Raw genomic sequence first — 11,363 nt, 5'->3', positions numbered from 1 at the left:
ACTTTTAACTCAAAAATATGCAAATTGTACACCAGTGTGAAGATTTCTTGGATGGTAAAGCTGATCTACCTATAACAATAGTATCTCACATAATAGTATCAAATATAGAGAACGTCTTTTTGAGTTCCATTTAAGTAGTTAAGAAGTATAGAATCCACATAATAAAAGCTTCAAGGGCTCCCATCAAATCAACATCCATAAACGTATATAATATCCATGAAAACAAAAGCTCAAAAATTGGTCATTAAGAGATGCAGAACAAACTGTGCTAGGCAGCCACAAAAACACCAAGATTGTAATTTTATTTACCCCAAATTACTGTGAATTGCTAATAATCTAACTGGTGTATATCGATATACTTATTAGCTGCCAAATACACCATATTCCTATTGAACTAATTATGTTTTCTTAGTGTCTAGGAACCATCTCATAAGTGATTAATTTTGCTTACCATCATTGGATTTCTTCCATAAAGTAATCTAAAAAATTTTTTAAAGAACATCCAGTTAATATAAATGGTAATGCATAAGATTTATCTTACTTTAAATCATAGTTTGGATGGTCTTTTTTATTGTTTATCATTCTTCTTATGTATAACTTGTTGAAACAACAGAGGGTTCATCAACTAGTATCTGTAACTGTCTTAGGAGATAGCAAAACCATATGAGTAGGAAGATATATAAGAGGCATGTATGATAATAAATAAAAGATACTTCCAGAAAAATACGAAGATACAAAGCACCATAGTTAGTACTACATAACATCAGATGAGGACAACACACAAAGATACTTACAGTAAAACATGACGATATGCAGAACCACCGAATAACAAAATTCGACCAGATTACACTTGCTTTCAGTAAATCTCATTTCTAGATTCTATCTGTAATATGTAACAACAACATAACTTAGAGAAAAACTAGCAACATAAACTTCAGAAAGCTGAATTCATAAAAATCAACCAGGGGAAGAACAATAAAGAAATAAACTACAAAACCAATTTCCACAAAGCTTGAATCATTACTAATTCAAGTGACTCAACATAACCTTCATAAAGCTAAATCCACAAAAATCAACAAGGGTGCCAAAAATAATGAAATAAATTGCAAACCCTATGTCCATGAAATTTGAATCTTTACTGATTCAAGTGACTCACCACAGGAAACCTCAAAGTATTGGTATATATGGAAGATTATGTTTCACTAATCCTCATGGAAATGTCAATATAGAAAAATATTGTTTCTTGGCTAGCTTAGGAACCTTGAACTATAAAAAAATGTTATTTCTTTAGCCCATACTTAGTAAACTAACTTGCCTATAGGATCATGATATATAATACACAGTTACCAGCCACCAATAACTATCCAATATAGGCGCGACAACAAAAACAATAATATCATCAACTACCAAATGAACTGGAGTACAATTTAGAATTTCAAACACTAATCTTGACTATTTTGACTATTTCTCCCTGTAGTTGAAGTGTAGAGGTAGATTCTCTTAGCGAAGGAATGCACAATGTTGCTAGTATCTTAGGATCAATTAATCTTGCATTCCAAAGTTGAGCAATTATATCTACAATAACTTCTTTTCAACTGGTTCTCTTTTGTTCCACGATTTGATCATCTATTTTTTTGCAGCCTTTCGTGCATTTATTGCACGACATCATTGGTGGAATTTGAAGTTTTGTTCAAAAGTGCCATTTATTATTTTTAAGGAATTTATTATATCCCTGGTTCCATAGTCTTACACGTCCCAAATATTTAGGATCTATGACTGCTGAAAATGCATCAATAGAAAAATCATTTACACCCTGTTGTATTTCAATTTCCTCCATTTTAGCCTAATAAATCATATTCAAAAGCATATTCAAGGATTTACAAATTAATAACTAGATGTCAATATAAACTTAAAATAGATGAGTTTCATACAATTTTACTAGTGGTGCTCTTATTTGACGTCTTGTCTGTTTGACCGGGTTTTCTTTCTCTTGTGTCTGCAAATTTTTTCTTGGGGGAAAATTTTATCTTTTTTTTTTTTTTTTTATTCATATGAAAATAAATATAAAAAATTACTTAAATAAAAAGTTAAAACTCAATAGGAATAAGAGAACACACCAATTTTTTTGTGATTTAAAGCAAAAATCCTTTTGCCAGTAGTGTGTGGATCCATAAGCTTCTTTCGATTCTTCGTATTTGTTTTGAACATTTTCTATAAAATTAATCAATAACATTAACTAAAGTAATAACGTCTTTGTAGAACTAATAGCAATATGATCACAAATATTGAAATACATTTTACCTAAAAAAATTTAGATCTCCAATATATGAGGAGCTCTATAAGTTGACATTCTGAAACACTTTCTGGCCTTTTTACTATTCAAATTTCATCATTTTCATATGTATCGTAATGTCCTTCCTCTAAATTATCTCTATGCTTTCTCCAAGATTCTCTAAGTCTTTCAAAAACCAAACCTTTTGTGGCATCAGGAATAGCATATTTTGACTACAAGTTGGTGTCATTCAATTAGGACAACAACAAAAAAAGAATCTACACCAAAAAAGGATTTGCACTACTATGGTTCTATATATTAACTGGTTACAAATGTTCTATATATTACGACCCCATTTGTAGCAGTCTATATATTAACTAGTTCTACACATTTAATTAAAATATATAAGCATACTATTTTCTTACCAATACCAATCCCATTCAAAAGTGCGAGGTCCTGCAACACTCAAAGGATAGGATAAAAGAAAACAAAGCACTGAAGATCATAGTGAATTTAGAAACCTGAGTATAATATCGTAAATCCTTTTTAGCATACATCAACCTCTAATCAAATTTATTTAATGGGCAAAGGGTCGTATTCATTGCCAATACACCGAGAAAGCTGCCTAACTCAGTTACAACTCAGTTTTTTCTCTTGTTTGCCATGTACCTAGTGCATTTGTGATTTGCCTCTTGTTTTTCCAGTGAAAGGTGCTTCAACTATAAGAAAATAGAAAAAAACTTAAAAGTCACGAATGAATTCAATAATTTTCTAAGCTATATGGTACCTTTCTTTTTAGAAAGTTTAGATATTATTAGAGTGGATGAATCAACCATTTGAACTTGATCCTCTACATGTTGCTCATTATTTGCATATTGCTTCTCTACAACATGATGCTCCGCTATAGATTTTTCAACTTCTTGAGATTGTGGTTGTTGTAGAGGTGGTTGTTGTACTGGTTGATGTTGTTGTCCAATTAATTTTAGAATTTTCTCTTTCTCCTATAGTATAGCTTTAACAATTTCACTTTTTTGAAGTCCCTTGTTTATTCATTTTTATCCAAACCTGCATAAAAAAAGATGGACAACTTTATTAGTACAAAACAAATATGTGTTCAAACAAGTATTCATATGGAATAATTGTGAATCCCCTTTTAATCTCCTTCAAGAAGAGCATACTCATGATCTTTGGAGGGTTTTGGTTATTTGCATACTTCTAAATTGCACCACCGGTGTATAGGTAATTGTTTCCACTGTTTCCTTCCTTAAGTGGTCAACAAACTTATGATTCTTGAGATGTTTGGTTTATGTGGCTAAATTAAGTTTTTGCATATTAAGAAGCAGTATCCTATAGGAAATTTCCAAACAAATGTTAGACATTCCAGTGATATATAGGCCTATTTTTGTGTGTAAGGAAATTTCCAAACAAATGTTAGACATTCCAGTGATATATAGGCCTATTTTTGTGTGTAAGGAAAGGGGATATGCAGGAAACTAACTGATTAATTAGTGTGTCAAAGGATCAACAAATTTATTGTGTTACATTAGCTTAAAAGTAATAGTGGACCTATTTTAATGAACAGAATGTAAGTCAAAGCCAATTTTGTCCCCTTTTCCTATTCATTGTTGACCAAAAGTGAAACTATCTGCATGGTATCTTGAAAACGTAGAAAGGATTGGTGTGAGGAGGTCAACAAATAATAGTTTTCTTCACAAATCTCCCTAATCCATAGTTTGTTAAAATTGTTTCACAAGGACAGGACTTCACTCTCATTGATATTATGTATATTCAAGTCTTATCAGATCGTAACTATAGTTAAGAGAGTAGTAATTTTTAAGCCAAGGAGAAGTGTAATCCAGTCGACCAGTACAACACATATGATCCTTAATCTTGTTCCAGTTGATAAGAACTCTAAAATTTAATAATCAACTCACAAAACCCAGTGAGGGAACTCTTGGAAGAGAAAATAAAGAGAGAGAACAAAGTTCCAGAAAACTGGGTTAAACTTACAGGTAGCGAGATTTTTGCCTTCTTTGTTATAGGCTTATAACCAAGCAGTGGCTTATATCTGGGATTAAGTTTAAGAATCTCCCCTTGATATGAATAAAAATAAGTTATTTGTATGGTGCATTTGGTATAGAAGAGAAAAAGTTAGTGACTCGAGGGATCAATAATAGCATACCAATGGCTCCCCGACCTTCAAGTTCCAGTGATCTCATGCTCTATATCCACAAAAGACATCACCTTTTTAAGCTAAGCAGTACAAAGTTTGCAATTAAAAAATCTTAACAAGTTATTTTACCTTTTCATTAAGTTGGCGATCTGAAGACTCGTGATCTTTAGAAGGCAAGCTGAATATGAGTCTTTGTTGCCCCTCCCTCCGAACTCCTAGAACTCAGTAGTTGTGTTATTTGATCCACATGACTCTGTCCAAAATCTGTAAGGCAACAATATCACTTTGTAGCGCCTGTTGTAGGAAATCGATAAAATATAAAAGAGATTCACACAAAATTACAATATTTTTAGGACCCAATGGACAAAGGGAAATTATTAATGGCCATCAAAGCCATGCTCCATCAATATAATTAAGTCAATAAATGCATGAAAAACATTTTTTACTGGGAGAGAGAGGGGGTAGAGAGTGATTGTGGTGCTAGAGTTGTAGAGTTACAATGTTCTTCAAGAAATGACCAAATTGAGAAGAATAGGAACGACCATGTATTCCCATATGGGATGACCTTCATGTCCCACAAATGTATGTGAATGTAATTATGGTTTATATTAATAATTCTATGAATTCCCTAAAATGTTATACTACTTGTGTTAGGTTCTCCAAAAATGCACCACATTTGAACAATCCAACATGCACCGGTCAGCATTTTTTGAGAGTTCGAGAAATGTACTTTAGTCTTGCTATTTGATAAATTTAACACAATACATATACATATAAAAATGTGCAATTACGCATAACCTAACATGGTAAAAGTGAACTTTATGAACTATTCTGGGGAGTGCCCTTTGTCCATGTTATGGATATGTTTTTTAAAGGGATGTCACTTTATGATTATCTGTATTAATACGGAAATACATGAATAGATTTAACATTGGAAAAGGGTAATATTTTCCCCTATACTCTAAAAAAAGGATCATATTTTCCCTTCGTTATACTTTTTGAACATATTTTCCCTTACCATCAAACTTTGGGCTCATATTTACCCTTCATATGTTAACCGGCAAGTAAGGGAAACTACCTTTTGTGCCTATGTAAACTACCGAGTGAGAATCTCTCGACCCAACATAGGCTTTTGATTATGGATTTGGGTATAAAGAAGAATAGAAAGAGGAGGAGTAAGGAGTGTAGACCGAGAATCAAGTGGGGCGGCTTGACGCCAGTGAATGCATGGGAGATAGGGGAGAGGGTGGCGGGAAAGGGGGTGTGGGAGTGTAGGGGGGACGTGGATAGTATGTGGGACAGGGCGGCAAGGTGCATCAGGGAGAATGCAAGGGAGGTGTTGGGTGTTTCTAGGGGCCGGGCCGGACACCATCGGGGGGATTGGTGGTGGAATGACGAGGTGGAGAAGAAAGTGGAGACCAAGAAAGAGGCGTATGCTAAGTTGGTGGAAAGTAAGGACGAAGAAGAGAAGCGGGTAAACAGGAAAGAGTACAAGCTAGCGGGGAAGGAGGCGAAGTCAGCGGTCACGGCAGCTAAGACGGCCGCGTTTGAGAGCCTGTATGCAGGGTTACAGGGGAAAGGAGGGGAGAAAAAGTTGTTTAGACTCGCTAAGGCTAGGGAGAGGAAGGGTCGTGACCTCGATCAGGTGAGGTGCATTAAGGGGGAGGACGGTAGAGTGTTGGTGGAGGACGACCACATAAAGAAGAGATGGCAGTTGTACTTTCATAGGCTCTTGAATGAAGAGGGAGACAGAGCTATTGTGTTAGGGGAACTGGAGCACTCAGAGGAGTGTCGGGATTTTAGCTATTGTAGATGTTTTAAGGTAGAAGAGGTTAGACAGGCAGTCCGCAGGATGCGTAGGGGTAGGGCGACGGGGCCGGATGAGATACCGGTGGAGTTTTGGAAGTTCGTTGGAGAGGCTGGGGTAAGGTGGTTGACTGGATTGTTTAATGAAATTTTCAGGACGGCAAAGATGCCCGAGGCGTGGAGGTGGAGTACCATGATCCCCCTCTATAAGAATAAGGGGGACATTCAGAGTTGCAATAACTATAGGGGGATTAAGTTATTGAGTCACTCTATGAAGATCTGGGAGAGAGTGGTCGAGGTGAGGCTGAGACGGAAAGTGTCCATCTCGGAAAACCAGTTCGGATTTATGCCTGGCCGCTCGACGACGGAGGCAATCCACCTGGTACAGAGGTTGGTGGAGCAGTATAGGGAAAGGAAGAAGGATCTGCACATGGTGTTTATCGACCTGGAAAAGGCTTACGACAAAGTCCCCAGGGAGGTGCTGTGGAGATGCATGGAGGTGAGGGGAGTACCGCAGGCATATATCAGAGTAATTAAGGATATGTATGAGGGAGCGAAAACCCAGGTGAGGACGGCGGGAGGAGACTCAGAACATTTCACTGTCCGGACAGGATTGCATCAGGGATCTACTCTTAGTCCCTTTTTGTTTGCATTAGTAATGGATGTGTTGACGCGGCGTATTCAAGGGGAGGTGCCGTGGTGTATGCTCTTTGCAGACGATGTAGTTCTGATAGATGAGACTCGAGGGGGTGTAAATGACAAATTAGAGATGTGGAGGCAAACTCTTGAGTCTAAAGGGTTCAGGGTGAGTAGAAGCAAGACAGAGTATGTGGAATGTAAGTTTAATGACGTGAGGCGAGAGAATGAGGTAGTAGTGAAGCTGGAAGCTCAGGAGGTATGTAAGAGGGACAAGTTCAAGTATTTCGGGTCCGTTATCCAGAGTAACGGTGAGATTGACGAGGATGTCTCGCACCGTATTGGGGCGGGATGGATGAAGTGGAAACTCGCGTCGGGGGTGCTGTGTGATAAGAAGGTGCCGCCCAAGCTTAAAGGCAAATTCTATAGGGTGGTAGTCCGTCCGGCCTTGCTGTATGGAGCGGAGTGTTGGCCAGTTAAGAACTCCCACATCCAAAAAATGAAGGTGGCAGAAATGCGGATGTTGCGCTGGATGTGTGGACTGACTCGAAGGGATAGAGTTCGGAATGAGACTATCCGGGAGAAGGTTGGTGTGACTTCAGTGGAGTGTAAGATGCGGGAAACACGATTGAGATGGTTCGGACACGTGAAGAGGAGGGGCATGGATGCCCCGGTCCGTAGGTGTGAGAGGCTAGCGTTGGATGGTTTTAGGCGGGGTAGGGGTAGGCCGAAGAAGTACTGGGGTGAGGTGATTAGGCAGGACATGGAACAGTTACAGCTCACCGAGGACATGACCCTAGATAGGAAGGTCTGGAAGAGGCGAATTACGGCAGAAGAGTAGGCCCAGATTGGGTCGCTAGTGTAGGGAATTACTTGGTGGGGGTTGTTTTTTTATTCCTGTTATGATTACGTATTCAGTGTTCCATGCTTATTACGAATCTGTGTGCTCTCCTCTGTTCTATATTCCGTATGGGTGCCGTATTTATATTATATTATATTATTGTCATCTGCTTCTGTGCTTTACTATGTGTTTATCTGATATCTTGTGCCTGAGCCGAGGGTCTTTCGGAAACAGCCTTTCTACTTCATCAGAGGTAGAGGTATGGACTGCGTACATCTTACCCCCCAGACCCCACTAAGTGGGAATACACTGGGTTTGTTGTTGTTGTTAGCACAGAGAAATGGACTTGATAAATCTTTTGATTTCTAGGTATGCAAACTGACTTAAGACCTTTCATTTCCATGTATGCAGCTGATGTATATGCTATATTTTGTACAGGCAAGTGGGATCAAGTACAGCCGAGTGATCATATGCTAAATAAATACTGGTATTTCCTGCATAAACTTCGTTCAATTGGATTGGCTTGAGGGTGCAAAGTATTTGAAAATAGATAATGCATAGTTGGGGGCTTATATTTTGGGGGTCAGATACATATTTTTGGTAGATTAACCTATGGACTTTTTTTGGGTCAATTTAGTAAAGTTTAAGCCATTAGATGTAGGTGCTTTCCAAAGGTGGTTTATTTACCTAGGCAGTTTTTTAATGTATCATCTAAGACAATGAGCTTCAAAGACCAATAATAAGCAGAATATGACACTAACAAATATACGCAGCCAGCAGATGACACAATAGTGTAACTCCCACACAGAGCTGCTACACTAAGTCACTAAAGGTAGTAGATGATGTTTCTCATAACAGTGGTATATTTGGACCTTCTAGAAAACCGAGACTATTGCACTATGTAATTACTATCTCCACAAGTTACATAGAAAAATGATGAATACCCAACATGAAATTCATAAAAAACACCAAATATCCAACACAACAATTTAGAAAAATAACCAAGTCCCAACATAAGTTCAGCAAAATCACCAACACCCAGCATAAAATTCATCAAAATGATGAATACCAACTTAAAGTTCAACAAAAATAACGAATACCCAACACAACAATTCAACAAAATAAACAACACCCAACATAATGATTCAGAGAATAAAATCGGAGACCTACCGGAGAATAAGACCTTTTCCGGAGAAGTAAAATTGTAGAGGAACACTAGAGAAGAAGACCCACTAAAATCTTGCCACAGACCCACTAAAATTTATCACTTATTGCTAAAATCAAAGAAGCAGCCATTATTTTTTCAATATCAGGCCATGTTACAAGGTTTTTATATATCTCTAGCCAGGTGATGTCGAGTATTATGAGAAAAATAGTTTTTGATGCTTGAGAGAAGATAAATAGCGCTGTAAGAGAAGAAAAATTAGGGTTTCCTAACCCTAGACTGACAATTTGACTTTCCTAAATTGAAGCTGAGAGAAAACTTATTTTATTTTTTCTTAATAAAAATATCTAAAAAATCGTGCAAAATTTCCCATGTAATTCCATATTTTAGTTGATATATAATATGGGATGGTTATATATATGTTACCATAGATCTTTATTAGGATGGTTATAATATTTGTTACCTTGATATAATTATTTTGATGATTTTAGAGCTTATGCGGTAGTTATCTTTAATTATTATCCTAATACATTTTATAACAATATACAAGGTTGAAACCATCGCTGTAGTTTATTTATACTAACGGTTATTTAGCCATCGCTAATTAATTGTCCCCATAGCCATTATTTCTAGTAGTGAATCATAGTGTCGATACATATCCATAACATAAAATAGAGCCTTCTGAAAGGATAGAAGATCACCACTTTAGTTTGAATGATGATCCCCAAGTCAATCACTATGTAGGAGGAATAAAACGGTCGGTTCCTACATAGTGTAGGTAAACAACCTCTAGTAGACAGGGTTAGCTATTGATCGTTAGCATGATCTCAGGGTAAGGATAAAATAAATACTATTTATTAAATGAAGTAAAATCATCCATATGCATACAACCAAATATATATATATAACTATGCCTTGAAAAGGGATCAGGTTTAGCATGCCTTTAAAACCTTTACCTGAGTAATGTAGTTTTTCCAGCCTAAACTACCCAAGGGCTATATGGGTTTAGCTCCCATACGGAAAGGGCCTCAGTTCATGTAGCCACATGACTTGGGAAGAAAACCCTAGGACGACTAGTACATCCGTCAAATATAGTGTGACATCATACATATGGTCACCAATACTAACCTCATATTGATAAATATGAGTTTCTAGTTTTAGTCCCACAAGACCTTTACCATTCATGGTATTGCTACACATCTCACCATTACTGCTTAATTAAAACCATTTTTTAAATATATAAAGCATTATCTATTTATTAACCAAGGCTTAGTTGCAATTATTATCCATAGCCAACCATGTAGAGGTTAAAAGGGACTTTCAAGTGCCCTTCCATTTACCATGTTAAACCACTTGGGGGATTCTATGTACCCCTCAAGCATAACCGTCTAGCCATTTACCTTTCTAAACCATTTAAACCATCCATAATTCCTTTACCAAGTTTTAAATAAGCAAGAGTTCCATTTAAAGTAATCAATGCAATGAACATATCTTTATGAGCATTTTGTCAAACACATTGGGGGAATAATGTGACCAAAACTAATTCCAATTACCATTAAACCATCCCCATGCAATCCAATTATCTGAAACCACCATAAATGCATGTAAAAGCATAATCCAAACCATGGGAAACCATAACCAACCATTTTATATCAAAAACCCCAAATCAAATTTGAAAACCAAAATCATAAAATCAATGAAATAAGGAAAAAATTCATAAAAACCATGCCTTTAGTTAGAATTACCAATAAGGGAATATAACATGCCTTATACCAAGATGATAAAGGAAATAAATCACCAAGACGAGCCCCAAATTTATCCTTTACTTGAAACCCTAGCTTCTCTTTCCCAAGAGCTCTTAAGTGAATTATAGAGAGTTTTAGAAAAGTTTCCAAGTATTAATGAATGGAATAATAGGTTAAATAACCTCCAAAGTTTTTTAGAATATGTGGGGCCTTATAAGGATAATTTGGGAAATATCCAAAATACCCCTACTTAAGTTGTACCAAAATCCACTCATAGGGCTGCGACTGACCCATATAAGTAGTACCCTATAATACGATTAGTATCCACCACTCTTATCTTGGTATCAACCCTTATATCCAATATTATCCAATAAACGACTCATCCTACCAAGTCTTATTGACAGTATACGATCCGTACCCTTCATTCGTACCCCTAATAGATTTAAACCTAAGGAAGATTTAGACACTGTCCTTCATAGGAGTCCTAGGTATGACTCATACTCTAGATTATGGCTCAAAGTGAGCCACTCGTACTACTATTTAACCTAAGTAACAAAGTCTAAGATTTAGTGAAGGAACTAAACGATCTGTGAACACCAATATGAGGTCGTACCCATAAGAAATATCGATTCTAGTAACCAAAATCCATCCCACCAATAATCACTTGGCAGTATACGACTGGTCTATACAATTCATACCCTAATATATGGATAGCACCCTCGAGT

The 11,363-nt window shown here is 36.7% G+C and overlaps 1 long non-coding RNA gene across 1 annotated transcript; it reads right to left on the bottom strand.

Moving 5' to 3' along the window:
- Positions 1 to 2,774: 2,774 nt before the first annotated feature.
- Positions 2,775 to 4,448, bottom strand: LOC107877984. Its single transcript, XR_001676662.2, has 2 exons — positions 4,283 to 4,448; positions 2,775 to 3,337 (listed from the first exon to the last, which is right to left on the bottom strand). It is a non-coding gene; the product is annotated as an uncharacterized LOC107877984 (long non-coding RNA).
- Positions 4,449 to 11,363: the final 6,915 nt, after the last annotated feature.

The sequence above is a fragment of the Capsicum annuum genome, chromosome 7 (assembly GCF_002878395.1).
Source record: "Capsicum annuum cultivar UCD-10X-F1 chromosome 7, UCD10Xv1.1, whole genome shotgun sequence".
NCBI lineage: Eukaryota > Viridiplantae > Streptophyta > Magnoliopsida > Solanales > Solanaceae > Capsicum > Capsicum annuum.
This window is presented reverse-complemented; position numbering and strand designations above follow the sequence as displayed.